Below are 20,437 nucleotides of genomic sequence, written 5' to 3' on the forward strand. Positions count from 1 at the left end.
TTGTAAGAGATTGTGAAATTCTCCTCTTCCTCTTCTCCCTCATTGCTCTTCCTCTTGTCCTTCTTCTCCATTCTCTCCTCCTTCCCTTCCTTTTCCTCCTATTCATGGAGCTGGGAACATTGGTTATAACCCAATAGGAAAGAATGCGGCAGATTTCAGACTTTACAGAAATTGTTTTCCTGTCTGTCCCCCAAATAGCTTTCAAGGTGCCAAAAGCTTTCCTACCTAGCAGTCTTTTTCCTGCCAACCTGATCCTTCTTTCTAGAAGGATTTTGTCTAGCTACCCTTGCTTCCCTCCCCATAACTGTGTCTTTATGCACACACATAGATATTTAACCACTTATGTCCTCCTTCTTCAGGCTGTTTAACTGACACATCGTCAGGAAAGTCTTCACTATTTTAAAGCATTGCCTCCCAGCTCAAGTACCATGGATGGACACACACACACACACACACACACACACACACACACACAATGCATTCTCCATTACACACTTCACTGATTCCTGTCCTATCTTTTCAGCATTATCATGACTACAATAAAATATTTTAATGATTATTTGCATAATACCCTTCTCTCTCATTAATCTATAAGCACCAAGAGACAAAAACCATGACTACTTTGTTCACTGTGGCATCTCCTGAATTTGTCACAGCCTGGAAAATCATAAGTGATAAATGAATATTTTCTGAAGGAAATAACATAAACAAATGAATGAACCATGAACGAATGCAGTTGATTACAATGATGACATAAGGAATCACCTCCAAGCACACAGAGACATAAGGCAAATCTTCAGGGGGCCTGTGTACCTTAACCCTACAGAATGGGTCCCCAGTTAGAAAAAGAACGCCAGCTCCAATAGTGGAATACTGGACTACTAGATTGTGATGAGAATTATTTTATTGGTCAGAAGTTTATAGTTTATAAACTATTTTTACTTGGATTATCTCATATGGTCCACACAGCAATGCTGAATCAGAGGAATTATTATTCTCAACTGCTAATGAGGAAAGGAGGCTTGGGGAGATGGTGTGACTGCCTAAATTGTCGCAGAGACTAAGCGGCAGGATCAGTATCAAAAGCCAGCTGTGTTTGGCTCTGAAACCTTCTTCTCCACACCTTAGGGCTTCTTAAGAAAACAATTATTGAGCATACACTCTGTGTCAGGCTCTGGCTTTGCGCTTGGGCTGGAGAGACAGACCTTCCTCTCTGCAGTGAGAGGTAAATGGACAAGTAGACAGGACAGGCTCACACCCAGCATGCAAGGAGCTGGAAGGAGGGGATAATTGAGTCAGCTCTGGGGTTGGCTTAGAGTCTGGGACCAGGACACAGATCCGGGCAGGGGCAGTGCCTTCCTGAGAGACAGGGTTAATCCCTGGCACGCCGGGGTGGCGGAGTACTTGGGGAATGATCTCAGAGACAGACAGGGAGGGCCCTGGCCTTGCTAGCTCTGGTGCTGACAGTCACAGCTCCTGGGGCTGCCTGCTAATGGTGGGGAGGGTGGGAGCTGCCCTCAATCCTCAATCCTTCCATAGTCTTTGCTTTCCTTCCAGTCCTCTCTCTTGTTTTCCAGTACCTTCTCTTCCTGGGCACCGACCAGGCCTCATTCTTTGTCCTTGACTTTGATTAAAGAAATAACTGACAAGGATTTATATTGATGCTCCTGCAGAGAAGAAGGGAACTGTGTGCCTTAAGAAGAGATTAGGTTGCATAGAAAAACCACATTGATCCTGAGAGGTGAAGCCCTACTTACGGGATGCCATTCAGTATAGCTGTGCCTTTGTGAATGTGTGGATATTTGGGGTGAAGTGATGAGGTATGTCACAGAGAAGGCTAATTTCTTCATTCATTTTGGAGTAGGGGAAAGATTATGTCCTTGGAGGGGGGCATAGTTTGGTGTGTTTCCCTACTCTGCCATTTAAATACAATGTGGCAAATTGTTTCATCACTTTGAGGCTCAGCTTCCACCCCTATAAAGTGAGGACAATTAATAGTACCTACCCTGTGGAATGATTACACGAATTAAATCAGAGAATATATGGAAAGTGGGTGGCCCAGCATCTGTTATATGACTACTTTTTGTTAAAATAGAGCTGTTTGTATGATCTTTTACTCAACACACATTTACTCTGATGTTCTGGACACCAGGTAGAAAACATACCAATAAGTCACTGAGCTTGCTCTCAGGAACTAGTTTAGGAGAGGAGAGAGATATATGAAACCCGTACCCAATGAGTTAGAAGCACTAATTGAGATGGAAAAAAGACAACAAACTTTGGAACAACAGAAGAGAATGGAACTGTTTCTGAACTGTGGGATAGAGGGAGTCAGAGAATCCTTCACACAGGGAGCAAGAGGTTGAAATGCTCTGCTAGAGACATCCAAGGAAAGGGACCCTCCTGCATAAGGCCATGGAGAGATCCAGTGACTGGTCAATATGAGGGCCTTCTTGCAATCCCCATTTGCCAACCTGATGTGAAGGCATTTTGTGAACTTTAGTTTGGGTTGGGGAGAGACTTTGGGAATCCCTGGGTGATAAGAAATGAAGCAGTCAGAACATTTAAGATCATGGGCTTTGGAGTCATAAATCTGGGTCCAAATGTGCTTCATTGCTTTACTACTCAGGCACCTTACTTAATATCTCTGGATACCAGCTTCATAGAGCTGGCCCAAGGATATAGGCACAGCACTTATTCCAGGAGTTGGTACCAGTGAATGATCACTGTGTGTGTGTGTGTGTGTGTGTGTGTGTGTGTGTGTGTGAAAGAGAGAGAGAGAGAGAGGGAAAGTTTGTGCATATGAGTTAGCATTTATGGAATGCTTACTCTCTATGGTATAAACTAAGGTAATTATGCATGCAAGATCATGTGAAATGGTTCTATTAAGCCCATTTCATAGATGAGAAAAATGAAGTTTAAGAGAGGCTAAGTAATGTGTCTTAGGCCACATGGCTAGAAAGCAGGAGATCCAGGATTTGAAAATTGAACCAGATTGCTAGGTATAGAAACACCTACATATTAGCTGTCCTTCTAAGACCTAGTCAAGGGCAAGCTTCCCTTTTGGTCTAGAGTCACTCCTTGTGGCTAAGATTCCAGTTAACATGCAGCTAGTCAGAATTAGACCCTTTGAATCATAAAGTCCCATGAAAAATAACAAGTTTCATCTCTTGGGGGATGAAAGGCCCCACCCAAAGCTTGATCCAGAGCCTTAAAGGAAGGAAAAAGAAGGAGGGAGAGATGGCTTTACTCAGAAAGGTGACACACGTTTTTCCAGGGGCTGCCTCCAGAGATGGGATGGAGATTCCAAGTACAGCGGTTTAAATTTTTTATTCGGTGTTTCATTCTTGCTTTGGGCTTGGGTAAGGTTGTACGGATGAATTGTAAACAAAAATGGAAAAAGAGGAGAAGGCTTTAAACTGCAAGTCTCAGGAAACCCTTTCACTCTGACTATGTCACATAATTCTGCTTGTGCACACACAGCAAGCCAGATTCTACTGCTCCGGTTATCTTTCGAAAGGGGAATCTGTATGGGGAAGCTGTAGGGAGTGAGGGAGAGATTTGGGAAAAAACAGGCCTTGGGTCTGAAAAGGTGGGATTTGCTTTGCACAATTAGTTTCTTGAATTATTTCTCTCGACTGCCCAACGTTCAAGTGGCACTGGGCACTGTGCCTTGTGCTAGGCTCTGCAGGGGCCCCTGCACTGGAGGAAAGTGATAGACTCTAAGTGATGAGATAGGGGAGTTTGCCCACAGTACAGAACTGGTACAGAGAAGGGCATGATGACCTAACACTAGGTCAGAGTTCTCCTCATCTTATTTAAATTTTTTAAATGTTTATATATTTTTGGGAGAGAGAGAGAGACAGAGTGTGAGTCGGGAAGGTGCAGAAAGAGAGGAAGATACAGAATCTGAAGCAGGCTCCAGGCTGAGCTGTCAGCACAGAGCCCGACGTGGGGCTTGAACTCACGAACCGTGAGATCATGACCCTAGCCAAAGTCGGATGCTTAACCAATTGAGCCACCCAGGTGCCCCACTTCTCATCTTATTTTAAACACAGCAGGGGAATATGTCTTTCAAAATAACCCTATTTCATTGAAAGAGGCAAGTAAATAAAACGATCATATCAAGGAGAAAGAGTGATTCAGGGCCCTTGTTTCTTAAGAACCAAGTTCAACTTTGTATCATCTCTTCCATCCTCACGATTCTATCATCTCTTCTGTCCTCATAGGTGCAATCTTGTATCTGCCTCACATGTTCATTCTGGCTATTCTCTAGCTGGAAGCAGAGCAAAGGCAACTGTAAGGGCCCTAATGTTCCTTCTCCACATAAGTCTGTTGAGCATTCAAAAAAGACACTTGGGTTTAAAGATCGGCTTAAAGATAGGGAAATCCATCCTTTAGGTCTTCTGAAAATGATAAAAAGAAAAAGAAAGAAAAATAGAAGGAGAAATAAAATCTACTCTATCTTTGGTGAAAGGGGAAATAGTTACAACCTAAACCAAAGACTCTGATAAATTCCTACCCAGGGCTGAAATGTGGTCTGTGGCAAGGGGCCGGAGAACATAATGTACCTGCCTAAACCTTGGAGTGGATGCAGATTTTCTTAAGATTGTCACAATCCTGAAGACACTACTCAGTGATCCTTTGATTAAAACAGGGAAATCTAAGATGGTGGGCAGCTCAGGAAGAAGACAGAGGTAATGCTATGGGAAACCACTGGCCCAGAAGCAGGCTCTCTACAATGGCATTTGTAGCTATTCGTGAGTTAGCCCACCCACTCCTCCTTCCCCACCTAGTCTTGTTCACTCCATCTCTGAGAATGAAAAATGAAAGTGTGGAATGAAAACAGTGATCTACAGATCACAAATCAGGCTTGTAACATAGAGTTTGTATGGAATCCAACCTGATCTCCCAAATACCTACAACAAAAGGGATGGAAACATGCCCCCAGCAATGGCAAAGTTAAATTGGGTGAAAGTGTTCTAGAAAATGAACAAAATAAAGATGCCTACCTCCTTCAAAGAGTTTCCCTCACTGGGAATGCAAGCTGGTGCAGCCACTCTGGAAAACAGTATGGAGGTTCCTCAAAAAATTAAAAATAGAACTACCCTACGACCCAGCAATTGCACTACTAGGTATTTATCCAAGGGATACAGGTGTGCTATTTCAAAGGGACACATGCACCCCAATGTTTACAGCAGCACTATCAACGATAGCCAAAGTATGGAAACAGCCCAAATGTCCATCGATGTCGATGAATGGATAAAGAAGATGTGATATATCTATACAATGGAATATTACTCAGGTCATGATCTCATAGTCTATGGGTTTGAGCCCTGCATTGGGCTCTGTGCTGACAGCTCAAGAGCCTGGAGCCTGCTTCAGATTCTGTGTCTCCCTCTCTCTCTGACCCTCCTTCACTCGCACTCTGCCTGTCTGTATCTCAAAAATAAATAAACGTTAAAAACAACAACAGCAATGGAGTATTACTCGGCAATAAAAAAGAATGAAATCTTGCCATTTGAAACTACGTGGATGGAACTGGAGGGTATTATGCTAAGCGAAATTAGTCAGAGAAAGACAAATATCATATGACTTCACTCATATGAGGACTTTAAGACACAAAACAGATGACATAAAGTAAGGGAAACAAAAATAATATAAAAACGGGGAGGGGGACAAAACATAAGAGACTCTTAAATATGGAGAACAAACCGAGGGTTACTGGAGGAGTTGTGGGAGGGGCGATGAGCTAAATGGGTAAGGGGCATTAAGGAATCTACTCCTGAAATCATTATTGCACTATATGCTAACTAATTTGGATATAAATTAAAAAAATAAAATAAAAAATAAATAAAAGCCAAAGAAAATAAAAAAAAATAATAAAAAATAAATTAGGTTATTCTGAAACAACAAAAAAAGAAAATGTTTTATAAAATAAAGGTGATTTAATAGAAAGAAACATCACTATATCCTATGGCAAAATTTTTTATATAGAATAATGAGCAAAAATCCTGGTAAACTTATTATATTCCAGTACTAGTGTTACCACTAACAGCAACAATAGTAAAACTAATATAAAAAGGAAAGGTCCAGGCCTGCTTAATGCTTTTCCACAGCAACATGTAATGACAAAAGACAGTGGAATAGGGTCCATAATTTATGGAAGATAGGAATTTGGACTCACTAATTTTATATCCAGCAATAGTTTGTCTTTGGAATATGAAGGTAATATCTATATCCTCATATATGCAGAATTCAATATACAGCATGCAAAACCTTTCTTGGGATTAAAAGAACAGACACTAGGTAAAGGAATGCAAGAAATGAAGAGACAAGAGTAGACTTAAAACACTTAGGAGTAGAGAAGACAAGGTAAGAAAGTAGTGGTGGTGAGGGGCACCTGGGTGGTTCAGTCGGTTAAGCATCTGACTTTGGCTCAGTCCATGATCTCATGGTTAAGTTAGTGTGATGGAGGCCCACATGGGGCTCTCTGCTGTCAGCACAGCCAAATGTCTGTCTCCCTTTCTCCCTAACCCCCCCCCATTCACATGGCTCTCTGTCAAAAATAAAATAAACATTTGAAAAAAATTGGTGAACACTGTCTATTTAAATATGTAATTAATATTAATGACTCTGAGTGTTACTGTTACCAAGAACAAAACTATTATAAAGCTTGAGAATAAAAACATAATATTTAAATCCAGAAAAGGGGAAAAGCAAGGATTCAAGAGATACTATTTAGGGTGGAAGCATACAATTTTTAAAAATGTCCCCAATGTCAGTGTTTTAAATAATGTCGCCCCCTTTATTTTAGAGGGAGTTTTCATAAATGGAATCTATTTTTGTAAAGAAACTTTTATTTAAAACTCAATAACTCCTTTGGTTTCTGCTACATTCAAGAAACTTGAACATAATCCTTTGTATTTCAAAGTGATCTACACTGGGTGATTATAATCTCACTCAGAGGTGATACATGGGTAATGTATGGTTTCAAAAATGTATTTATCTGTGCCTTTCTTCTTAATCAAAGTAGACATGCTAATGAAACAGTGGACTAACAAATAGAATTCGGTTCAAATGAAAATCTGTAAAAGTGAAGAAAAAAAAGAAAGAAGAAGAGATGATGATCAGAAATTAGAAACCATGTACTATGCCTTTGGACTACTCAACACAAAAATAAGCCAACATCCATAGTAAAGGAAAATGTTGTAGGAAATATGTGTCACAACTGTGAGTTCTGCAGAGCTAAACAACTCTTTATAGGACTCTTCTTACACCTGATATTAATATTCCCTTTGCATTCAAAATACAAGTTTCCTATATATTTAACATTTGCAAAGGTCATCAAGTCATCAGGACTTACATTTGATAGAATCTGCTTCTATCTTCTGCAATTTGTAACTAAAGAGAACTATATTGCTTGTTCAAGAGTTCTATCCTTGGACTCTGACATCTGTCCCTCTGATGACTGTAAGTTCACAATCTGAGGATTGTGGTTTTGTATGCTCATTCACCATTCTTCAGAATCTGGTAATGTATTTGTTGTATAGCAGTACTTAATAAATATTTATTAATAGAATAAATTAACAAATGATGTATACATGGATATTAAGCCCTATTCCCAAGGTCACCTAGCAAGGGAGCTATAGAACTGGAATTTGATCCTTGGATTCCTTAACTTCTAAACTCACTCTACTCTCTGCTATACCATACTTGTTTTCCTAAGCTCTGGAGAAAGGGACAGTAGAAATTCTAATTGTGAAATATTTCTTCAAGTGTCAAGTGACACTTTGACAGTCTACACTAGACTTTGGACCTGCCATAGATGATGATCCTTCTGATATATTATGAGTTTGAAGAAAAGAAGGAAAAATATTAGAAGACATTATATCTTAAGATACAAAAACATAAAAGATTACAAGCCAAGGTCCTTGGCCACTCACACCACTTTGATAATGGGTTCATGGATTGGAAAAGAGCTCTCCATATACTCTCTACTCAGCTCTCAGCTCGGTCTGCCAAAGGGTGGGAATGTTTGGATTCTATCCTCCTGATGGTGCTGACTCATCACACAACTCCAGGGGGCACTTAAAGACTTCAATGCAATGGTGACTTTGGTATTTTGAAAGATTGCTTTCCGTAATGAGATGTTAAAATAGGATCATTTGTGGGTTACTTTCAGAATATACAGTGTCAACTACTTCTACCTTCTAGAGTGTGGTGTTAGCTGACACATATATTCCTTGTAAAAGATGGGGCCAACGATAATGTGACTATTAGCCCAATATTCACCTGGAGGGTATAAAAAATAGTGAAGAGAAGATTTTAAAAGTGAGAAACGTTTTAACTGCAAAAAGTTGTTAGAGATGTGGTTTTTGCACATGGAGGGAGACAAGAGCTCATTTTATCTCATTGCAGGAAGAATGAGTTAAAGGAATTTTAAGAAGACTGAAATCTGTAAGCTGACAGTGGTTGATAATGGACTCATGCCTGCTAAAGCCTAACTGAGGAAAAACAGTGCCTCATAGCTGTTCTGGTGATAGATGATGAGGGCAGTTCTGTCGGGAATGACCTACCCTCCCAGAGTTCATTGGAACAAAAAATAGATGTTTCTAATGGACCAGATGGTGGTCACCAGAAAAGAGGAAGCTAAGAGTCATCCTTAAAAGACTTTTCCCAAAAGTCTTTTGGGAGTCTGGATGAGTGTTGGGATCCCAGTAAAGAAGTCTCTATGGGACTGCCAGAAGCCATAGGGGAGGTTGCAGTGTGGAGAACAGAAGGCATATTAAGATATCCAAGAGTGTAGGAGGACTGTTCCTAAAGAACTCAGAAGTATACTACAAAAAAGTAACAGCTTGGAACATCCACTGATCCTAGTCTCAGTTTTTATTTTCTATTATGCCCAAAGGAAACCAATGCCAGATTATAACAGCACTGATAAAGAGAGAATATTCCTGGTCTTTGCCTCTCCTCAGTCTTCCACTTCAATCCTCATGAGGGGAATGAAAGGAAAAAAGAGAAAGGAAACTGTGAGCATCAAACCTCATGGAGGCCTGATCTAGGGAAAGAAGAATCTTAAGTGATAAATGAAGTTAAAATTCTTATAATTCCACAGCATTGAATATGTTCATCATTGAACTGAACTGAACTGAATTAATCACTGAACTGAATTGTTTGGGGGATGTTTTTATATTATCGAAGAACAATCAGACAAACCATTGAGCCAATTCAATGTTATATTCAGTCACAGAAGAAGAACTGACATTCCAGAATATGTCTGAATGGGCAATGGGGAAAAGAGCAGAATTCTGCCCCCCAGCCCCGCCCCACATAACATTCAGAGTCCCAATCTTTCAATGTCTTGGTTATGCTTTGATTGTTTGCAGGAGGGAATTAGGGGATAAAAAACTCACTATGATTTGAATTCCATCTATTCCCCTAGTCCGACCCTACCCTATGCAAGATTCCCTCTAACATGATTAAAACAACTAGTATCAATTACAGAGCATTTGCTTTGTTCCACGTACTGTGCTAAGTGCTTTATGAAAATTAACTAACTTAATCTTGTTACCATCTCAAGGAGGCAGGTATCATCGTATCATTACAGATTAAGAAACTGGAGCTAAGATTGGGGAAGCACTTGTAACCAACATCGCATGACTACTGAGTGGCAGAGTCCAAGTTTCAGTGAAAAATGTAACCAACTCAAAAGCTTCATCTATTAACCAAGAATCCACTTCCCATCTCTCAAGCAGATGTTAAGAAGACACTTGTGATAAAGACTTTGTTAGTCTCTAATTAAACTCTGATGCCTGGGAAAGAACTAACTGTAAACAACCCATTTCCACTTAATTATCCCATTGCTGCAAGGGAAACAGCAGAAATCTCCTTGAAATTTCTGCTCATTGCAATTAGTTCTGCCTTATAGAACCACATTAAATAAGTTCAAATACTTTAATAAAGGAGAATCTTTGGGCTACAATGAGCATATCTCCTTTAAATCTCTTTTTTTTCCAATTGAAACAACTCAGTAATTTCTAACATGTGTCATCCTTTAACTTGTACTTAAATGATACCAGTTAAATGTGGCTTCCCTGACACTTGTTTCCACTAAGAGATATAGTACTTTGCTCTTTGCACTGTAGGCAATGTAAACTTCCCATATGCAATTAGACTTTAATAGTGAATGTTTATCAGCTAGTTTGGATTGAAGATTCCTCATCAGATCCTTCTTCCATCTAGATTTAAAAATATATATATATTTATTTTTTGAGAGAGAGAGAGAGAGAGAGAGACAGAGTGTGAAGAGGGAAGGGACAGAAAGAGAATGAAACACAGAAACCAAAGCAAGCTCCAGGCTCTGAGTGGTCAGCACAGAGCCTGACGTGGGGTTCAAACTCACAGACCACAAGATCATGATCTGAGCCGAAGTCAGATGTTTAATCGACTGAGCCACCCAGGCGTCCCTTCAATTTGGATTTTTTAATCTAGACTCCCCAAAGTTTATTAATGTATTTCCAAAGTCACTCTGATCAAATTAAATCTTGACTTTGCCTCTCAAGGGATTTGATATCTGTTTTGTTTTGATGAGAACCATGGCCTAATTTGAGTCACTTAAATAGTGAATGCTTCTTCCTTCCCCTTAGTGACCTTTTAATTCATCACTGATACATTTGCGTTTGTTTTTTGACATTCTGCTTTGGATATAATTCCATGACATTCAAGTAGAGCATTTTCTGGATATTAGAAACAGAGGGCTAGTATTGAGGGGAAATGTTAAGGGTAGGGAATCTTTTTGCATGTTCTCAATTTAGGGATGGATCAATTTTAAGAGAATGTGTAAATACAGAAAGAAAAATAAGCAGAGAAGGAAGACTAACCTTGGAAATGGGAGGGAGACATCTGAACAAGAGTTAATAATAATGATTGCAGGTAACTAATATCAACTTTTATTTGTTAGTTACTATATTTCAGACTCTGAAAACTGCTTTACCCACATTATATAATTCTAGATACAACATTAAAAGGTAAATATTCTTTTCCTCAGGTTGTTGAGGAAACTGAGACTTGTAGATATTAACTCATTTGCTACAGGTCTTATAGAAATTCAATTGCAGAGGTAAGAGTCAAACTTAGAGTTGTTTTTAATTTCAAAGTCTAGTGTGCCTTAACCACTGTGCTTATTGCCTCCTAAGTCAGAACGAGTCTAGGTGGAGATACTAAAAACAAATAAACAAAACCCACAAAGTCTCTGATGTGGAAGAGAGATTGAAGAGAATATAAAACTACCAGATTTCGTTAGGAGGTAGAAACTGGAGGCAGTGGCAGTTGAAATTTCAGCAGTTTGGAGCAGAATGGTGGTCTTTACCTCACTGGGGGTGTTAGAAGATGCTATTACCACTTTTAGCCTGAGAATAGACCAGTGGTTTTCAACCCAGGGCAACCTTGTCCTCCAGGGGATATTTGGCAATGTCTAGAGACATTTGTGGTTGTCTAGTTGCTGAGTGCAAGAGGAAAGGGACGCTGTTGGCATCCAGTGGGTAGAGGCCAGGGATGTTGCTAAACTTCCTGCAGTGCACAGGACATCCCCCACAACAAATAATTACTTGGTCTAAAATGTCAATAACACCGAGCTTAAGAAACTGTGGAATGAACTACAGTTACTAATCTTTATAAAATGGTATCTTTATCTATACTTTAATATCAAGTAGCACTATCATGTCTGAAGGGACTGAGATTAGAGGCCATGAGAACACAAATAAATGGGTTGGCCATGCAGGAAGAAGGGGAAAGGAATATACTTTGGGGTAGGACTTACAGCCGTGGAAGGAATGTGCTGAACATGTACATGCCATTGTTAATACTAAGTTCTGAGTTAAGACTGCATGCCAGCCATCCTTAGCATGGGTGGTTTTTGGGTCTAACTAGAAAGAATTGGCTTTTGTATCAATACTCAATGATTGTAGCAGATTTGCCTGTCTCCTGTGTTTTTGCTATTCCTTCTTTATGAAAAAAAAATCAATGTCGGTTTTAAGTTTTTAAAGGAGGATCTGTTACCTGCTATATTTAGCATCATGAAGGAGGAAAACTGCAATATTTGCTTTCCATAAATTTGCAAAAAGAAAGGTATTTTCCACCCACCGCACCCATTCCATGGTTTTCCACCGACAGCTGCATATATGGATATCCTGCCATATATCTCTGGAGAGAAGGAGAGCTGGAAGGTGTGGGAAGGCCCATGAATGGGGCCATTGAGTCAGCTATTCCTCAATGGGCAGGCATGATTGCTTTCAAGGGGCCAGTTCTCTTGCTGTGACCACATAGCTGGAGGCACAGCCAATGGATAGGCTTCACCCAGTAATTCTTGGTTGATCCACATTTGGGTCAGTAATGTGGTGGGCAGTGTCAGTTGCAGCTCCAGGCTCCAAACGGCTACTTTCCAAGCTCCTTACAATCATACCCTGTTGATGGAGGCAAGGGGGGAGGTATGAGTGGGAGAGGTGAGGAAAAAGAAGGAAATGGTTTCCATGGATTATTGCTAGAGTTTTTAGAAAAATAAAAGCCTACTTTTGAAGAAGAGATAAAGGGATCTCAGCATCATGCCACTCCCATTGCTCTTAGGATAAAGTTAAAACTGCCTAATATGGCCCACTAGGCTGGGCATGAGATGGTCTGTCTTGCTAGCCTCCTCCAGGGCTACTCTTGTCTTCTCTAGCCCGGCTGACCACCATTTTTATGTCCCTTTAATCCTCAAAGTCTTTGCATATGCTATTCTCTCATCCTGGAAAGGTTTGCCCCCTTATCTTTCTCCTGGCTAACTCCTACTCATCCTACTCTACTCATGTTTAGTAATTGAAACATAACTTCCCTGACTTCCCAGGCTAGGTAAGATTGTTGTTACATGTTTCCCTGGTAGCCTGATCTTCTTCATTGTGGTTATCCCAATTGCAATAGTATAATTCCCCCATTAGTCTGTGAGCTATACAAGGGTTAGGACATATCTGCCTTGGTCATCCCTATACCACCAGTACCTAGCCTAGCACTGACCCACAGTATCTATGACTGAATGTATTATTAAATAGCAGGTAATGATGGAGAAAAAGAGGTGGAGGAGGAGTAAGAAAAGGAAAGAAGGAATGGGAAAAAGTATAAAAGAATAAGGCAAGAACTCCATATGAAAGAAACAGTATCAATCATTAGGTTCAACTTCTGCACTTACCTATAAGTAAATGGGAGAATGGGGAAGGCTAAAATCTAGATCACCTGAACTAATCCAATAAAATAAACAGACAAATAAACACAATAAGTCTAGAGAGAGTATTCAGAAAGAGGTCAACCACCCTCATACTTAGAGGGAGTAGTGAGCTTGTTATGTCTCCGTGCAAGCCAATTCCTTGGGTTATCCTATCGAGTAGCCACATGCTCTATCTCCCACCATTTTTAAGATGACTAGGGGCATTAGCACTTAGCAAGCAGGAACTCTATGCCAAGGATTTTGCAGAGCACATCAAATACATTTTCTCACTTTATCCTCAGATACTACATATTGAGTTAAGGATTGTTTCCCTGTGACACTGATGGAGGAAATTGAGACTCAGAATCTCAGAAGAAAGCACACTGCCCTGGGTACCTGAAGACCTCATTCATTTATTCACTCTCTGATCCCTGCCTAACTGATGTCTTTTACTGATACTTCAATTGTTTTTTTTTAACCTTTATTTATTTTTAAGAGACAGAGAGAGACACAACATGAGCAGGAGAGGGGCAGAGAGAGAGGGAGACACAGAATCTGAAGCAGGCTCCAGGCTCCGAGCTGTCAGCACAGAGCCTGACGCAGGGCTCAAACCCACAAACTGTGAGATCGTGACCTGAGCTGAAGTCGGACACTCAACCCACTGAACCACCCAGGTGCCCCAGAATTGTTACTTTCTCATGGAAGGTTCTCCTTACTTCCCTTGACGGTCAAATCCCCTCTTGGAGGTTTCCATCTCACCTTCTTTGTATCTTTCACAATTTAAACTGGACATTTTTGAGTGATTAGTTGACTACTATCTGCAGGCAAGGCACATTCCAGAATGGATTGGCCTTGTTTTCCCAGCCCCTGCATAATCCCTGCCACATAAAAGGTTGCCAGTAAATATACTTACAAGCAAATGGCTGAGATCCTTTTAGGGTGCACTTGTTGTGTTTTGGGTTCTGTACTGGTCTATCTGGATACAGAGAAAATGCATACATGGCCATTGATTTAATGGAGCCAACAGTCACTTGTGGGGGGGTGGGGTGGAAAGTACTACTAGAAGGAAAGAGAGACAGAGAGAGAGAGAGAGAGAGAGAGAGAGAGAGAGAGAGAGAGAATTGAAATAGGTAAATAGCTTTCAGGAACTGTTTTCTAGAGAAGAAACTTGATGAGAGCTTCCCAAAGGTGAGAAAGCTTTTGTCAGGTATGCAAGGGTGAGATATGGTTAGGGAGAAAGAAATGTAGATGGAGGGAATGATATGAGCAGAAGGAAAAAAAAAAGGAGGTATGAAACAGCACATATGTTTGGCAAGTGTAAACAGATTGGTTTGCCTGGAGTGTTCAGAGCATGGTCAGGATGAGATTGCAGAGGTCAGATGTGGGCTACATCACAAAGTGGTTTTCATGCTTGCCTTGGGGGTTTGAGCTCTTTACTGCAGGTGATAGCAAACACATGTGGATGGTGATGCACAGTTGAGAGAGTATTGAATCATTCATCTGTTCTTTGAATCCACGTTCCACTGGGTCTTGATACTATACCATGCCTTGTGCTACTGCACGAAAGAATATGGGTAGAACTTAACAAGACAGATTCCCTCCTCCAAGAAGGTTGCAATTTCTTAAATATATAACAGAAGTCAGGCCCTGACCTCTACTTTGCCTTTTGAGGTGCAGATGCAAAAATGAAACAACTTGAGAGCAATCACAAAGTCCTCTCCCACTCAGCACACCCAGAGCAACCCGGTAGTGACTGGGCAATGGTGTGAGGCAGCGGGAAGGGAGGGATCACCATAAGGAAAGAGCATGTAACTCCAGGAGCTCCTCCTAGACAAAGCAGGTCATAGTATAAATTCTGCAATCCCTAGAGAAGAATGCCCATATTCTTCTGTTCTTAAACATATGTTGCAGTGTTTTTCATAACTCTGGCCTGAAGAGACTCTCCATCTATAACATCAGATGGCTGCCCAAATTTTATAATCCTCCCATATCCTCCCCTTAGCTAACCTTTATTGGGCACCTGCTTTTTGCCAGGCACTCAACACAAGCATTTACTCACACTAACCTATTTAAATTTTTTAAAAGTTTATTTATTTATATTGAGAGAGAGAGAGAGCAGGGGAGAGGCAGAGAGAGAGAGAGAGAGAGAGAGAGAGAGAGAGAATTCCAAGCAGGCTCCATGCTGTCAGCACAGAGCCCGATGCAGGGCTCGAACTCACAAACCATGAGATCATGACCTGAACCAAAACCAAGATTTGGGCACTTAACCTACTGAGCCACCCAGGTGCCCCTATTACTATCCTATTTAACCCACTAACATGTGAGTTCCAGAAATACCTTTTATACATGAGAAAGCTGTAGGAAAGATAAGAAGTGGTCCAGCACAAAAATGTGTTTCCATAAGTGTCCTACAGCAAAACCTAAGAACCTTCCAATATCATATAGCATAATATGCACTGTAGTTTAGATTTAAGCATACTAAAACTGTCATTATTAAAATACCACTGAGTGTTAGCAAAGGAATAATCCAGTAATTATTATCCTTCAATTATCCATTATTCCCCAGGAAGTCAGCCTACTCCATGCAAACCCAACACTCACTTCTGAGGTCCAGGGAAATTCAGCACTGGCCCAAAGTGATAGCATGTTGGTGGCAAAGCCAGGATTGGGACTCATGCTTAAAATTCCTGTTGTCTTGATCTTGACACTAAGGGTTATAGATTCTAATGCCAGATCAGATGTTTGCTTCCCATTTCATTTTCTTCTTACAGAAAGGTATGTTGGAAAGGGTGTGGGTTTTGAAGCCAGTTGGATCTTGGTCCAGATCCAAGCTCTACCATTGACTTACTCTGTGACCATGAATGATTTCCTCCCTGGGTTTCAATGTCCTGTGAAATGAAGTGAAAAATATCTAACAGGTTGTAATGAGTACAAATAGTTAGCACATGTACAGCACAGATAGAACAGTGTCCAACACATAATATAACTTAATACATGTTAGTTCTCCAGCTTCCTTTGCCAGAAGATGGAAGGAAGGTACAACTGCCAGTGGCACCTGAATACTCAAGGGCACAATATTCTCAAAGGATGTGAACTTTCTTTGCTCCTTCCCCCCCAACCAGGATTTATCTCTTATCCCTGTGACTGTGCCATCAGGTGGGGAGACTTGGTTGGAAATACTTTCTTAGATTAGAAAGACAAGCTGGGATTCAAGGAATGCCTCTCCAGAGTCTCCATGTCAGCAGGCCTTTACAGTTACCAGGTGAGCAGACAGTTACTTTCTGGGTTGATAAAACAAATCCATTATTCATCTGCCCATAAAACTATGTGCTTTATTGTCAGTGCTGACATGTTAGTTTTATTATATAAGGGAAGACTCTGGGTTGAGGCCACCCTTTAGTCTCATTTCAAAGAGAGGGGCTTTTTTTAGAAATGGCAGGAATGGGCTGTGTCTGTTCACGGAAGGACACTTTGCTGAAATAGTGGGGCTTTGTAAGTCCCTATAGGAATGGAGGTGGCTGAATTTCCAGACTTGGATTTGGTTGAAGGAATTTCTGACAGACACATCCCTTCAATGGTGACTTTGGCCTCACTGGTGTCTTGGGAGCAGAATAAAACTTTCACATTTTGAGAATAGGAACCAGGCCCTCCTCTCCCCTACTTCCTCCCTCTTATTTACTTAAAAAAAAAAAAAAGAAAGAAAAGAAAAGAAAAAAGAAAAACTTCACTATGGCTATATAGTAAGAAAGTAATTAAGTATGTAAGAAAGACATGCACCTACTTTCTATATTTCCAGTGGAAGAGAACAAGATTCAGACACTTCTTCAGATGTCTCCAACCCTACAGCTTTCTAGAATTATGTAATATTTTTTTTCAAAATCTGAGAAGTCTCCTTGACTGGATGTTTTCAATATACAGACACAAGTGATATCTTCTATTTTTTACTTTTAATTTCTCTCTAAAGATTCACTTTTAAGTATTCTCATGAATTTTTTTTAAATAACATTTTGACCTTCCCAATTCCCATGAAGAGACACCATTGAGTTATTGGGATGGTATTAACTGGGATAAAAGCAAAGACCATTAAGTAATGAAGTGTACAGAGTACCTGCTATGTGGCAGATATGATACTGGAAGCTAAAAGTATAGCAGAGCAAAAGAAAAGACATAGACTTTGCCCCTATAGAGCTACTTTCCTGTAAATTTTCGGCTGAATTCATGAAGCTGTATATTTTAAAAATTAATTACTTAGTTAATTTAAAAATTAGTAATCAATTACATTAAAATTAATTAATTAATTAAAATTTTAGAGCAGTATCAGTATAAAGTTCACACAAAATTAGAGGAAGGTAGAGAGTTCTCATATACCCTTGATATTATACATGCATAGTCTCTCCTACTATAAACACTGTCAATCAGAGTAGTACACTTATTACAACTGATGACCCTACATCAATGTGTCATAATCACCCAAGTCCATAGTTTACATTAGCGTTGACTCTTGGTCTTGTACATTCTATGGGCTTGGACAAATTTATAACTACAGGTTATATCTATCATTATATTATTGTACAGAGTATTTTCACTCTCCTAAAAATTCTCTGTGGTCCACCTATTCATCCCTTTTTCTCCTAAACCCTGGCAACTAATATTTCCATAGTTTTGCCTTTTCCAGAATGTCATATGGTTGGAATAATCCAGAGTGACTTATTTCACTTAGCAATATGCATTTAAATTTCCTCCATGGCTTGTAAACTTGTCTCTTTTTACTGTTAAACAATATTAAATAATATGGATGTATCCTAGTTTATGTATCCATTCACCTACTGAGAGACATCTTTGTTGCTTCCAAGTTTTGGCAATTATGAATAATACTGCTTTAAATATCCATATGTATATGGATGTTCTTGTGTGAACACAAAGTTTTAACTCCTTTGAGTAAATAACAAGGAGCATGATTGCCGGATTGTTTGGTAAGAATTTGTTTAGTTTTGTAAGAAACCACCAAACTGTCTTCCGAAATGGCTGTACCATTTTGCATTCCAACCAGCAATAAGAGTTCCTTATGCTCTATATTCTCACCAGCATTTGGTGTAGTCAGTGTTCTGGATTCGGGCCATTTCTAATAGGTATCATATTGTTTTATTTTGCCTTTCCCTAATGATATTTAATGTGAAGCACCTTTTCATATGTTTATCTGCCATCTATATATCTTCTTTGGTAAGTTATAATTTTTGCATTTATAACATGGCAAAGCAATTGTGAGAGTTAAGTGACACAATATATATGAAAGTGAGGGGACATGGCCAACTGGTTAAGAGGGAAATGTCTGAAACCAGAATGCCTAGGTTTGAATCCCAGATCTAAGCTACTAAACCTCTTTCTGCTTCATGTTTCTCTTCATTATAATGAGGAAAGTGATTATATTTACTTTATACAGTTGCTATAGGGAAAAACTTAACTTATGAAAAGCATGTAATGTCTAGCATAGAGAAAGTACACAATATGCTGTTTCTTAGGCACATAGCAAATGCTCAATTAAATTTTGTTGATTTAATGAACTTAATACAGAAGAAAATGAAATTCTGTGATGTGGAGTTGGGTTTGCTCTTGGATGTATAACTTTCCTAAAACAATTAGGTTTGGGAGGTGTTGTTTCCAACTAAGACCTTAAAAGTTATTACACAACTCATGGGAATTGGGGAAAGCTTTACTCATTCTTTCAAATCATCTCCCTGAAGACTGATTCTTTCCCCCTTGAAGTTTCCACTTTCTTCACTGGTGTGGAATTTGGTCAGAGGGAAAGATTATTTTCCCCGTAAAGGACATCTTAAATCAAGCCTTTTTCTTGAGTTTGCAACTGAGCACATGATTCCTTAGGAAGTTATAAATAAGAGAGCTGTGGTGTTGTTAAATCAGGCAGTCAAGCGTCAGGAATTCAGTTGAAATGAACTGATTGCTGAGATCCCTTGAAACTTGTTATCTTTTAGGCTCATCCCAGCCTCTGTTACCAGAGGTAGGTGGTGACTCCCAGCACCATCTCATTTTCTTCTCAATCCCACTTTCACTAGTTTAAGGATCACGATGCTGATTCATTCATTAATCAAATGTTTATTGGGCTTACACCATATATTAAGCACTATGTTAAGTGCTAACGATTTAGGTATGAATAAATCATCATCCCTGTTCTTATGAGTGCTGTCTTCCAGTGGAGGATTAGATAAGAAGACAGGACTTTTTAATAAACTGGAGCAGATGGGGTGTTGGCACAGGGACAGAGCTGGGGTGCAAAGCAAGGCTCGTACCTCCTTCTGGGGGCCAGAGCACAGAGGGTGAGCTGTGTGAACTGAGGTATGAAGGACAAGTAAATGTCAGCCAAGCAAAGTAGACATGGGCCTTTTAGATGTATTTCAGCCAGAAGTAACAGCCTATATAGACCCAGACATTAGCAAGAGAATGGCACTATAAGAAATAGCAAAGAATCTATGAAGGCTGATGCATTAAGTTGGGTGTAGCAAGACCCAAGGTTGGAAAAACAAACAAAAGGCAAATCTTGACAGCTTGTAGGTCATTTAAGGAATCTGAACTAGCACAGTGCTTGGAACATTGGTACAACTTTGTTGAAAGACTAAATGGATCAATGAACTTTATCCTGAGGGCAACGGAGAGCCTTAACTGATTTTAAATTCACTTCTGATTTGTGTTAGGTGATGCATGATTGAGGAAAACAAATGACCCACCCAGTGCCTCGTATGGGGAACTGACACAAGAGGAACGGTTTTCTTCCACATCTTGCAACCTCTGGGAATATGAGGGATCAGGAGAAGAAGCCAGACAGAAGAGGATTCATTCCTGGGAACAGACTAAGCAAGACAGATCTACGTCAAGCCTCCCAAAATGCAGAGACTGTCAAGTCAACCAGTATGGATAAGAAAATTAATGGATTTTGTTGTGGTTTAAGCAAGTCTTAAGAGAGGATGGTTCCAATCCTGCCTCTGTCCCTTACCATCTGTGGGCTTTAACCTCTTGGAGACCCAGTCTCTTCATATGGAAGAGGGAGCCATAATATCCCGGTACAGTGCTATTGTGAGTCAGTAATGCCTTTATATATAATGCTTTTACCTATAAAATTCCTATCATAGTGCCCATACTTTTGCTAAGATAGTTAGAACAGATCATTTAAGATGAGAAGCCATCACA

Source organism: Panthera uncia, chromosome D4, assembly GCF_023721935.1.
Source record: "Panthera uncia isolate 11264 chromosome D4, Puncia_PCG_1.0, whole genome shotgun sequence".
Taxonomy (NCBI): Eukaryota; Metazoa; Chordata; class Mammalia; order Carnivora; family Felidae; genus Panthera; species Panthera uncia.